Below are 6,000 nucleotides of genomic sequence, written 5' to 3'. Positions count from 1 at the left end.
ACTCAGGATCGCTTTCTGATTGGTCTGTGGGCGGTCCGGCGCGATATTCAAAAGAGGCAGGCGCTGCTCTCCTCCTCCTTTTGTGTTCCGGAGCCGGAGGAGAGAGGAGCTGCCTGCACGTGGCTGCCACCGCTGCCTGCACCCCGATCTGTGCCCCCAGGACCCGATCTCTGCCCCCAGCACCCCATCAGGTACATAGGGACAGCATAGGGAAAGTTTGGGTTAGGCAGGGAAAAAAAAGGGAAAGGTAGTTTTTTTGAACTTTGATTGCATCACCCCAGTTAGGGTGTCTGGGGTCCACAGCACAGCTGTGTGACCCTAGACCCCCCAGGGGTGCTGCCACTTGCTGCCACCAGTTAAATCCACTGGAGCACCCTGCCAGTGAACTAGTCTAGTGTAGCCCAGAGCGATACGAGCCCGTGATTCCTGATTTTGTAGGCCAATCAGGAATCCAGATTTCCACAGTGGGCTACACTGAATATGACTTTTTTTTGTCATTTTTTCAGTGACCCACTGGTAAATCTGATGGTGGAGCAGACGAATCTGTACGCCCAACAGTTCGTCACTCAACACCCGGGCTCCTTTTTGGCCAGGCCCGGTGGCTGGACGCCGGTCAGTGCAGCCAAAATGAGGACATTTTGGGGCCTCGTGCTGCATATGGGCCTGGTCAAGAAACCCAGTGCCAGGCTGTACTGGAGTGGGGACGTCCTATACCAGACCCCACTGTACAGTACGGCCATGACACGCTCCCGGTTTGAGGCCATCCGGAATGCAGCATTCCGATAATGCAGCATGTCCCCCCCCCCCCGAGGTGATCCTGCCCATGACCGTCTGTATAAAATACAGCCGGTCATCGATCACTTTCATGGTAACGGCATCACCCCTGTCCCTGTGCGAGGTACCGCGGCAACGGTCCTCAAGCCTGATTGTATCGTCGACTACAATCGGTATATGGAAGGAGTTGATCTCTCGGATCAAGTCCTCAAGCCATATAACGCCATGCGCAAAACCCGGGCATGGTACAAAAAAGTTGCGGTCTACTTGGTACAGGTTGCCATGCACAACTCTTTTGTACTATCCCGAAGCGCTGGCAGCACAGGGACATTCCTCCAGTTCTATGAGGCAGTCCTCAAGGCCCTGATCTTTTCGGACCGGGAAAGAGCAGGCCGGAGTACCTCGGGAACTGTAGGCGCCCGGATCGTCCCTGGCCAACACTTTCCAGGTGTGGTTCCCCATACTGGAAAGAAGGGACGAACCCCAAAAAAGTGCAGAGTGTGTCGCAGGAGGGGGATACGGAAGGACACGACTACTCAGTGCGATCATCCGGGCCTCTGCATTGACGGTTGCTTCAGGGAGTATCACACTTCAATGGAGTACTAAATTTATATCCCAATTTAGCACTGACATCGGATAAAAAAAAAATGGCTCTCAGACTTGAGACACCCAAAAAAACTAAAATTTATTAAAAGTAGACATATTAGGTATTGCCGCGTCGGTAATAATCTCCTCTATAAAAATGCCCCATGACCTAACCCCCCAGATTAACACAGTCAAAAAAATAAAATAAAAATAGGTGCAAAAAAATAATTTTTTTGTCACCTTACATAACAAAAGGTTTAATAGCAAGCAATCAAAAAGTCATATAGCCCCCAAAATAGTGCCAATAAAACCGTCGTCTCATCCCGCAAAAAATGAGCCCCCACATAAGATAATCGGATAAAATAATAAAATAGAAATTGACTCTTAGACTTTAGAGATACAAAAAAAAATTTGGGGTATCAAAAAGGATAATATAGTCAAAAACCTAAATAATTGTAAAAAAAAAAGTAGACTTATTAGGTATTTCCGCGTCCGTAAGAATCTCCTCTATAACAATATCCCATGACCTAACTACCCAGATTAACACGGTTAAAAAAAAAAAAAACGGTACCAAAACCGCTATTTTTGGCACTTTTCCATTTCAATACGTTTTTTCCGGTAACAAAACAAGGGTTAACAACCAAACAAAAGTTAAAATTTATTATCCTGATACTGCAGTTTACAGAAACGTCACATTTGTGGTCGTAAACTGCTGTATCAGTAAAAGGGAGGCCGCAAAAGGAAAGGACCGACATGGTTTCTGGAAGGCCGATTTTGATGGCCTTTTTTATTGACACCATATCCCTTTTGAAGCCCCCCTGATGCCCCCCTAGAGTAAAAACTCCCTAAAAGTGACCCCATCTAAGAAACTACACCCCTCAAGGTATTCAAAACTGATTAAACAAACTTTATTAACCCTTTAGGTGTTCCTCAACAGTTAATGGCAAATGGAGATGAAATATCAGAATTTCAATTTTTGGTAACCTTGCCTCACAAAAATGTAATATAGAGCAACCAAAAATCATATTTACCCTACAAATACTCCCCCAAAAAATGCCACCTTATCCCGTAGTTTCCAAAATGGGGTCACTTTTAGGGAGTTTCTACTCCAGGGGTGCATCAGGGGGGTTGAAACAGGACACGGTGTAAATAAACCGGTCCATAAAAATCAGCCCTCCAAAAAACTAACGGTGCACCTTTCACTCTACGCCCCGCTGTGTGGCCGTACAGTAGTTTACGGCCACATATTGGGTGTTTCTGTAAATGGCAGAGTCGAGGTAATAAAGATACAGTCTTGTTTGGCTGTTAACCCTTGCTTTGTTTGAAATTCTCAAATACAAAAAATGAAATTCCCCATTTGCCAATAACTCTTGTGCAACACCTAAAGGGTTAACAACGTATGTAAAATCTGTTTTAAATACCTTGAGGGGTGTAGTTTCTTAGATGGGGTCATTTTTGGGTGGTTTCTATTATGTAAGTCTCGCAAAGCGACTTCAGACCTGAACTGGTCCCTAAAAATTGAGTTTTTGTAAATTTCTGAAAAATTTCAAGATTTGCTTCTAAACTTCTAAGCCTTATAACATCACCAAAAAATAAAATATCATTCCCAAAATAATTCAAACATGAAGTAGACATATGGGGAATGTAAAGTCATCACAATTTTGGGGGGTATTACTATGTATTACAGAAGTAGAGAAACTGAAACTTTGAAATTTGCTAATTTTTCCAAATTTTTGTTAAAAATTTTTTTTTACTTAATTTTACCAGTGTCATGAAGTACAATATGTGACGAAAAAACAATGTCAGAACGGCCTGGATAAGTCAAAGCGTTTTAAAGTTATCAGCACTTAAAGTGACACTGGTTAGATTTGCAAAAAATGGCCTGGTCCTAAGGTGTAATAAGGCTGTGTCCTTAAGGGGTTAAGGACACAGGGCGTACCTGTACACCCTGTGTATTTCGGATCACCGCCGCACGGTGGGCGGTGATCGGAACTGGGTGCCTGCTGAAATCAATCAGCAGGCACCCTGGGTCAATGCCGAGGGGGGTCCTGTGAACCACCGTATTGGCGATCGCTGCGGATTAACACCTTCAATGCCGCTACCGTGGCATAGAAGGGGCTTGTGTTTGAGGGTGCCCATCAAGTCCCCACGCTGGTGTGGAGGGAACTCGATGTCTCAGAAGGCAGCCCGATGCCGTGCAGAGGCTGCCCAATGCCTTGCATGGCATTGGGAACTGCCTTCTACGGGAGCCGAGGAGCTCCAGCCTCAGGCTGGGTCTCCTAGGCTACCTGTTTGTGTACTACTCACTGTAGTACACGAAAAGGCAATGCATACAGATGTATTGTAATGCATTGTAGAGGGCATCAGGCCCCCAAAAGTGAACATCAGAAATAAAGTTAACCTCCTCCCGACCGCCTAACGCAGGGATGCGTCCTGCGGGCGGCCGGGTTATTCCTCCTTGACGCATCGATGAGTCATCTCGCGAGAGGCGAGATTTTGCGTGAACGCGCACACGCATGCACGCGCGTTCACAGCGACGCGCAGCTAAGAAGTTGATCTACAGCCTGCCAGCAGCGATCATTCACTGGCAGGCTGTAGATGTGAATTTTTTTAACCCCAAAAAGGTATATTAGATGCTGTTTTGTTAACAGCGTCTAATATACCTGCTACCCGGTCCTTTGGTGGTCCCTTTTGCTTGGATCGACCACCAAAGGACACAGGCAGCTCTGTAAGTAGCACCAATCACCACACTACACTACACCCCCCCTGTCACTTATTAACCCCTTATTAACCCCTAATTACTCCATATAGACTCCCTGAGGCTCCATTCAGACGTCCGTATGTGTTTTGCGGATCCGCGGACAAGAATAGGACATGTTCTATAGGCTCTACAAAAAACGCAGTGTTCGCCCGATCAGGCCTGATCTTGTGCGCACACTTGCGTTCAGTCCGCCCCACCGCAGTGACAGAAATAATTTTTTTTCTGATCATTGCAAAAACATCGTAAAATCGCTGTGGCGCTATAAAGATCACTTTTGAAGGGCATGGCAAGTTCATAGAAGATATTTTTTTTTTGCCACAAGTTAGCGTAAATTGGTTATTTTTTTTTTTTTTTCTTACAAGTCTCATATTCCACTAACTTGTGACAAAAAATAGAATCTTACATGAACTCACCATACCCCTCACGGAATCCAAATGCGTAAAAATGCCCTGTGAAATCCTAAAGGTATTCATTGGAATTTGGGCCCCTTTGCGCATCTTGGCTGCAAAAAAGTGTCACACATGTGGTATCGCCGTACTCAGGAGAAGTAGAGCAATGTGTTTTGAGGTGTATTTTTACATATACCCATGCTGGGTGAGAGAACTATCTCAGCAAATTGACAACTTTGTATAAAATTATTTAAAAATTTGTCATTTACAGAGATATTTCTCACACACAGTATGGGTATATGTAAAAATACACCCCAAAACACATTGCACTACTTCTCCTGAGAACGGCGATACCACCTTGGGGTGTCTTCTTTCCAAAATGGGGTCACATGTGGGGTATTTATACTGCCCTTGCATTTTAGGGGCCCTAAAGCATGAGAAGAAGCCTGGAATCCAAATGTCTAAAAATGCCCTCCTAAAAGGTACTCATGTGGTATCGCCGTACTCAGGAGACGTAGGGGAAAGTGTTTTGGGGTGTATTTTTACATATACCCATGCTGGGTGAGAGAAATATCTCTGTAAAATGACAACTTTGTATAAAAAAATGGGAAAAGTTGTCTTTTACAGAGATATTTATCTCACCCAGCATGGGTATATGTAAAAATACACCGCAAAACACATTGTCCTACTTCTTCTGAGTACGACGATACCACATGTGTGACACTTTTTTGCAGCCTAGGTGTGCAAAGGGGCCCAAATTCCAATGAGTACTTTTAGGATTTCACAGGGCATTTTTACGCATTTGGATTCCAAACTACTTCTCACGCTTTAGGGCCCCTAAAATGCAAGGGCACTATAAATACACCACAAGTGACCCCATTTAGAAAGAAGACACCCCAAGGTATTCCGTGAGGGGTATGGTGAGTTCATGTAAAATTGTATTTTTTGTCACAAGTAAGTGGAATATGAGACTTTGTAAGAAAAAATATAAAAAATCTATTTCCGCTAACTTGTGACAAAAATTAAAAACTTCCATGAACTCACTATGCTCATCAGCGAATACCTTAGGGTGTCTACTTTCCTAAATGGGGTAATTTGTGGGGTGTTTCTACTGTCTGGGCATTGTAGAACCTCAGGAAACATGACAGGTGCTCAGAAAGTCAAAGTGCTTAAATTAATTTTTTTGCACCATAGTTTGTAAACGCTATAACTTTTACCCAAACCAATAAATATACACTTATTGCATTTTTTTTTATCAAAGACATGTAGAACAATAAATGCGGAGAAAAATTTATATAGAAATGTAGTTTTATTTGAAAAATTTTGCAACAGAAAGTGAAAAATTTCATTTTTTTGCAAAACTTTCGGTCAATTTTGATTAATAAAAAAAAATGTAAAAATGTCAGCAGCAATGAAATACCACTAAATGAAAGCTCTATTAGTGAGAAGAAAAGGAGGTAAAATTCATTTGGGTGGTAAGTTGTATGACCG

Source organism: Bufo gargarizans, chromosome 3 (assembly GCF_014858855.1).
Source record: "Bufo gargarizans isolate SCDJY-AF-19 chromosome 3, ASM1485885v1, whole genome shotgun sequence".
Classification (NCBI taxonomy): Eukaryota; Metazoa; Chordata; class Amphibia; order Anura; family Bufonidae; genus Bufo; species Bufo gargarizans.
The sequence above is the reverse complement of the archived record's forward strand: the minus strand, read 5'-3'. Positions refer to the sequence as shown.